Source organism: Dromiciops gliroides, chromosome 2 (genome assembly GCF_019393635.1).
Source record: "Dromiciops gliroides isolate mDroGli1 chromosome 2, mDroGli1.pri, whole genome shotgun sequence".
Lineage (NCBI taxonomy): Eukaryota > Metazoa > Chordata > Mammalia > Microbiotheria > Microbiotheriidae > Dromiciops > Dromiciops gliroides.
Window position 1 is genome coordinate 18,620,001 of NC_057862.1, and position 8,140 is coordinate 18,628,140.

Genomic DNA, 8,140 nt, shown 5'->3' on the forward strand with positions numbered 1-8,140 from the left:
GGATGGATAAACTTCTCTTGGTCAACTTTTAGAAGTGACAAAAAATAGAACTACCAAACAACTAGACATAGAAATATATATTCTAAGTATTAAAAATTGTAAAATAAGTGGATCACCAAAATTAAAGAAACATTTTATTGACCTCTTTCCAACATCCTTCATACATGTGAAAGTATAGGAATCATTTCAAAACTTTTCTTGAATCATTCCAATATTTTTACAGAAAAGTTGAATAAATTTATAAATGCCCCCTCACACACACTCACACAAGGTATTAGTCAGTCAAGAAGTCTCTATTAAGTGTTTAATTCATGTAGGCACTATCTTAGTATCTCCATTGGTGTGCCCGCCTTACCCTTTCCTCCAAAACTGACTGTCCGTACCTCTTGTCATCTCTAACCATTTGGTGTATGTTTTTTTTTTTTTTTTTTGGTGAGGCAATTGGGGTTAAGTAACTTGCCCAACATCACACAGCTAGTAAGTGTTAAGTGTCTGAGACCGGATTTGAACTCAGGCCCTCCTGAATCCAGTGCTCTATCCACTGTGCCACCTAACTGCCCCCATTTGGTATATTTGAGGTAAAACCAAAAAGTTGTTTTAATTTCCAATTATCTTTTTATTATTACTTTGGAGTCATCTTTCATATGGTTACTTATGGTTTCTGATTCTTTTGAAAATAATTTGGCATCCACTTGGCACAATACGTATAGTGTCAGAAATGGCATCATGAAGACCTGTTTTTGAATCCTACCTCAGACACTTAGTGGCTATATGACCCTGAGAAAGTCACAATATCTTTCAACCTCTTTCCTCATCTGTACAACAGAGATAACACTAACATCATGCTTCCAGGGAGGTTGTAAGGATGAAATTAGATAACATATTTAAAGCATTTTGAAAAAGCAAACTTAAACTACTGTATAAGTTCTGAACAGCTAAGTGGGGCAGTGAAAGGAGTGCTGGATGTGGAGTTAGGAAGACTTATCTTTCTGAGTTCAAATCTGGCCTCAGGAACTTACTAGCTGGATGACCCTGGGGAAGTCACTTAACTCTGTTTGCCTAAATTTCCTCATCTGAAAAATGAGCTAGAGAAGGAAATGGCAAACTGCTCCAGTATCTTTGCCTAGAAAAGTCCAAATGAGTGAGACAACAACATTTTTTAATTATCACCATCCTCATAATCATCATTTCCCTTTGAACAGAACCATTTGGCGGGGGGGGGGGGGCAAACAAACATTGGTCAAATATTTCTTGGGCTGTTTTTCTATAAAAACCTAAGTTTTGAATATTGTTATAAAAATAAAGATCTGAGTCCTTGAATAAGTAGGCACAATGAAAGGAGAAGCAGCCTATTGGCTAGATTAGGGCAACAGGAGAAAGTTAATTATATTTACTTCTAATGTTTTCATGCTCTATAACCTTGAAATGGGGGAAAGCATTTGCAATCTCTGTGTCACCAATTGTAAGCTATTCTTTATAATGTTTATCTGCCTAGGATGTTGGAAGGATTGGTGTTTGTAAAGCATTTTTAGATCCAGTAAAGAAGGTACGCTATAAGAATAAAATATAATTATATCCTTTCTGCACTTTCCAGTTCAACAGGATAGGCTTTAAATGGAATTTGTATGCTCAAGTAGATTCTCTGCCTGATCCAGCTTAGTAGAATTGGGACAGCCTATTAGTCAAAGCATATTTTCATGTTAAATTGTTTATTGATGGACACTTTTGTACTACATGGAGATAAATGGAGCTGAGATAATAAAGCTCTAGTTGTAGCCAGCTTATTTTTTATTTAAAAAAAGAGCACCCCAAATCTGCTAACCACAAGCTTTTTGTTTCTGCGAGTGAGCCTTTCTTTCCTAAATTTCATTATTTGTACATTTGTTGCATGTCTATAACACACAAGCCCTAGGACTGGTTCTCTGAGTAGATAGAGGGATGGTGGTCAATACAGAAGTCAGGGTAAAATACAAATGAATGACCCTGTTTGCTTCACCTGCGGAAGTTTAAAATCTAAAAAGAGAGATATATTTGAATAACTCAAATCCACAAACAAAAATAATGATGTGATAACAGAATGCATAGTAGTCTAATGCTCAGATAAAGGTCCAAAAAGTCCAAAAATGTTAAGAAAGAGGGAACAGAGAGAACTTCATGGAGGGGTGGCATCAAAGCCATTGCTCTTCCACATAGCTGAGAGTATTAAAAGTGTTCAAGATGGGGCAGTTAGGGGGCGCAGTGGATAGAGCACCGGCCCTGGATTCAGGAGGACCTGAGTTCAAATCCAGCCTTAGACACTTAACACTTACTAGTTGTGTGACTCTGGGCAAGTCACTTAACCCTGATTGCCTCACCAAAAAAAAAAAAAAAGGGTTCAAGAGAAGTTACAGGCCATTGTAAAACACGTTGGAATCTGAAAAACTGGGACAGCATCTGTATTTGTCTCTTTTTGGGAAGAGAAAATTTATTTTTCCCTTTCTTTGGATTTTCAGCAATTAGTACATCATCAAATGCATCAAAAACACATAATAAATGGTTATTGACTAAATAAGTGTGTGTGTCTTCTTCTGTGAGTCACTTAACCTTATAAGGCCTCAATTTCCTCACCTGTAAAATGATAATGACATTTTGAAAACATAGAAGGAAGCAATAACAATGGGGAGGAGCAAGTAATTTCAAGAGAAAAATGAGTACGCGCACAAAATTGACTAGACAAGGTCAGTTTGGAATAGGCATGAATAGAAAAAGGAAACAAGGGCATATAACAGAAAATAGTTACATCAGCATGCAGAAAGCCATAAATGTATGTGTGTATGTACACACACACACACACAAGTATATATACAAATTTACATATGAACGTATAGAATACATGTGTATCTAGCAATATGTGCATACATGTATATACATGTTTGCATGTACATGCATATATGCTTACTATATATGTATACATAAGTGTTTATATTCCTTTTGATATGATCTATATCTAAATATATTATATCTAAATATTATACATATAAAATAATATATACATATGATCATAATTATTTTGCATCCTTTTGCTAGATGTATGTTTGTGTGTGTTTATATATATGAAGCATACATATATACATGTGTGTATATACACACACAAATATATAACTGTATCCTTTTTGCACTTTTCATCTAATCAGGCTAGAATATGAATGGTATTTGAATTCATAGATACAATATAAGACAGAATAAAAATCAATTAATTAAATAGATAAATGATAGATAAACAAATAAGTAAATAAAAAAATAAGAACTCTGTTCAGAAGTACTAAAGATCAGAATTTCTCAGGCACTTGGAGAAGATGAAAGAATTCTATTTCCCAAACCCCATAAAAGAAAAAAAAAAAGTAAGAGGCCATCATTCTTATCATTTGGTTTAAATTTTTACTTGTGAAAATGGACAATAAAGAAGAGTAATAGGGCAGTTGTCAATGATATAGGGGAAATGAGAGAAGAAACACAAAAATGGAGAAGCACAGACTTTGTCATGAGAACTAGAAAAAGGAAAGAGAATAAAATCTTAGAACCATAGGGATAACTTATGTAAATTACTGTAAAATTAAGCTCTATCAAAATGTTAGCAATTTGACCCATGTCAGTGAACAAGTGGACTGAGTGTTACTTGGACTTAATGTTAGAAATCCTGAGTTTGAATCATGATTCAGACCCTTAGTACTTTTGTAATCTTGGGCAAATCATTTAACTCTTCTCAGGCTCAGTTGCCTCAAGTATTATATGTGGATAATAATAATAGGTAACTTCTAGGTTTGTTGTAATGCTCAAATGAAATAACATGGGTAAAGTACTTTGCTAAATATATTTGTTGTTTAGTTGCTTTTCAATCCTGCCTGACTCTTGGTGACCCCTTTTGGGATTTTCTTTGCAAAGATACTGAAGTGATTTGCCATTTTATTCTTCTGCTGCTTATTTTATAGATAAGGAAACAGAAAGGGTTATGTGACTTGCCCAAAGTCATACTGCTAGTAAATGTATGAGGTCAGATTTGAAATCAGAAAGTGGAGTTTTCCTGACTCCAGGCTCAAAACTCTATCTGCTATACCACCTAGCTGTATCTATAAATATTATCTAAATACAAACTATTATAAATTAGTGAGATTGATTTCAATCCCTATGTAAATTCTATAAGGGATTATAAATGAGATTGTCACTGACAATGTAGAAAATAAAATGATCACACCAGCCAGAATGGCTTCTGTAAGATGTCATATCACACTAAACATTCATTTCTTGACAGGAGATGGGGAATGTTGTAGATTTATTTTTTGCCTAGGTTTTAGCAAAGCCTATGACAAGTTGTTTCATGATGTCATAGAAAACAGAGATGAAAGCTAGATAAAAATGCACTTAGATAATTTTGGAAGCTGTTGTAACGATTGGAATGACGCCACCTGCTGGATACTTACTGTAGAACAGTTCTGCCCATGAAGCGAAGGTCTTTGAGGGCAAGACCAGGAGTCTTTTCTTTGGCGGGAGGAAGTGACGGACTAGTGGGAGGAGGAAGGAAGAGACCGGCGCTCAGTCTAGGGCTCTCTTTCCTCTGGACTCTGGCGGAGAAGGGAGCTAGAAATGTGCTCTCCCTTTAATAGATAGGAATCTAGGCCTTTCTCTCTCTCTTTACCAAATTCTTATTCTCCTTAATAAATGCTTAAAAATCTAACTCTTGCTAAAGCTTATAATTTATTGGCGACCACTCATTAAATATTTTAGACAGTTTAGCTAGAATTTTAGCCCTTAACAGATGGCTGACCACGAAGAGGAAAGCTAAACCTCAATCTTCTTCTGATCTTCTGGTTGGGTAAGAAATTTCCCCTACGCTCTCCCTTTAACTGCTAAGTACTGGTGTACTGGCTGTGTTTTCCTTTAAATTTTTTCGAATGGACCTTTTAAACTCCCTAATTATCCTATTTTTGATTTTAGTCTGTTTAACCAGACAAATGGGAGATAAGATCATTAACATGTTAATGCTTTGTTTTTGTGGCTTTTCTATTTTTCTTTTTATTTTTGTTAAAAGAGCCAGCAACTTACTCACACAAGGAAATATCTCTCGCTCTCCCAACCATGCTTTTTCAGGGAAACCTGAAGAGATTCCCGCAGCTTTTCCCAGTTCTAACAGTAATTGTTGCTCTAATTTTGCATGCCTGGAGGCAATGACCCACCCTCTAGAAGCTTTTAATCCCCTAGCACCTGGAGGTAAAGTGGGGGAAGAGGAATCCAGGCCTGAGTTCAAAATCAAGTCTGATTCAAATTGCTCTGGTCCCTCCCCTCCTCTCCAGACTCCACCCTCTACTCCTATGGCCAAGCCCATAGCTTCCCCTGCCTGGGAAGTCCAGAGATCTGATGCACATGCTCAACTTTCTCTAACTACATTTGCAGCTTCAGGCTCAGCCCTTTCCCAGCCTGGCTGTGCTTCTGAGGCAACCTTAGAAAACCCTTTAAATTCCAGATATGCTTGTTTTGTTCATAATTTTGCTAACCTGCTTTTGTCTTTCATTAGTAATCTTATAAAGCATTTGTATGGTGAAAAGACTGACAGACAATATAGAGGGGTTAAAGAAGAAAAACTTAAGCTGAATAAGAATGACAATCAACATAGTTCAAGACTCTGCTTCTTTTGCCATGGAAGGGTATATATTGTACAGAAATGTAGAAGTAAGAAGCAAGGTATTGATATGAGTATTGGGGATTTTAGATATCGGAATCAAAAGTGTTCTGAATTCACTCAGAGTATTGATGTCAGTTCAGAGGTTACATAGGATTTCTATGCTATTATATATACATTTTGAAATTAATGGTATGGGTTTATTTTCATAGAGATTTTCATGCTTTTGAGATTGTGTCTTATACTTAGTTTTTAAAACAAGGAGAATATTTGTAAAAGCTTTTTATAGTCATGTGATCAAGTTTATATTTTATAATACTCTTATTAATATTAAGTTCATATTCATTTAGATTTCCCTAGTTTGAATTTCATTGTCTTTTATTATTCCACGTGTATTTTCTTCTATTCATTCATCTATCTAATTTTGAAACATGGTTTTGATTTCATAATACAATGTTAATTCTAGGAGTATTGTGCTCCCATATTCTGAGTTATTTGTTTTTGCTATTTTTTCTCAACTGATTATTTGATCAAACTCTTTAAAGCATTTCCTTGGCAAATTGGTTGCCAAGGCAAGTGTAAATTGATTCTAGAAGTATTATTTTTGATAAGCATATTCCAAAAAAAAAAAAAAAAAGAGGGGAACATTTGTAAAAGTTGTCTTTGAGATTGTGTTGTGCTTTAACTTGTATTTAAATATGTTCTGATTTTTCAAAAAAGTAATTGTATACTAAGTTTAAAAAAAGGGGTATTATTTGAAATTGTTGCATAATTATATATTGTGTTCTGAGTCAAGATGTATTCACATTTTTTGCAATCATTTATTATCCTCAATTTTTAAATCCATATGAGACTTGGATTATGGGAACTTATCATTTAAGACATTAATTGCCTTTATTCTGAGTTATCAGATGCCAGTTGGCCAAGATGCCATCCAATCACAAGAGGAATACATGCAAGAGCAGACACTGAACTGTCACATGAGGGGAGACATGCATGAAGTCAAGGTATGGCCGAGGGAACGGCTTTTGACAAATGTTGAGGTTGGATTCTCTTGGTTTAATATTTTATTTTATTTTTCCCTACAGTATTGTACAGATGGCTGGAAGTATTGATCCCACCCATCTCACTTCTACACCTGGCTTCTATGCTCCCTCCTATATGCCTGATGCCATGGACATCTTAATCCCATGGATCTGATTAAGTCTGACTCAGTTTCCTCCAATATGTTCGGTGGCATGGACGTATATTCCATCCACCTATTTTAAGCCTGGCATACTGTATGGGCAGTACATTTTCCTCAAGTGTGGGAATGCTCATATCCCATCATTTCTCTGTTCTTTTATGGTAACTCCCATAATTATCTCAGGTGTCATGATAAATACAGTGTTGAATTTGGCCTTGACACCTGTTACCAATTATATTAGATTTTTTAATTTCTCATAATGGCATGAGGATAATTAGGCAGATGATACAAAAAGTGATGAAACAAAGATAAAAAATTATTTTTAATAATTAATATCGCAGCAATTGTCTTCTCAATTACCCTCCATAAGGGGGGGGCTATAGTAATATTATAATTTTAAAGAATGTTTCAATTTTTGTTTTATTATATGTTTCATGTGTAACAACTAAGATTCTGAATTCCCTTAGACATGTTTTTGAGAACTTTCATTGTTTGATTTGATTATTGACAAAGCTATTTTAAAGTTGTGTTAAGCTCAATTTTGTAGGAAATTTTCCTGGCTGATTACCAGCATCCACACAACAACCCCTGAAAAGACTTCCATTCCACGACTACACCTAGAGGACATCTGAGAAAAGACTTTCAGAGACTTTAAATGAACAGTTTTGATTTGTTGTTTTTGTTGTTTTTTTTCTCTTTCTGTTATAATATACACCATCTGTAACATGTATTCTCTGCAGAGGCCCTCCCTTTGCAAGACTAATGTCAAAGCGTCGGTTCATGAGGACAAAAAAAAAATCGCCCCTCTGGACAAAACTTTCCTCTCTTCCTTTTCTATATTGTTGTTCACATATTATTAGTTAGCAATAGTTATTATATTGTTTTTACTCTTCCGTCAAGGAAACATTTTGTTTCTTGAGGAACAACAGGGGGGACTGTAACGATTGGAATGACGCCACCTGCTGGATACTTACTGTAGAACAGTTCTGCCCATGAAGCGAAGGTCTTTGAGGGCAAGACCAGGAGTCTTTTCTTTGGCGGGAGGAAGTGACGGACTAGTGGGAGGAGGAAGGAAGAGACCGGCGCTCAGTCTAGGGCTCTCTTTCCTCTGGACTCTGGCGGAGAAGGGAGCTAGAAATGTGCTCTCCCTTTAATAGATAGGAATCTAGGCCTTTCTCTCTCTCTTTACCAAATTCTTATTCTCCTTAATAAATGCTTAAAAATCTAACTCTTGCTAAAGCTTATAATTTATTGGCGACCACTCATTAGATATTTTAGACAGTTTAGCTAGAATTTTAGCC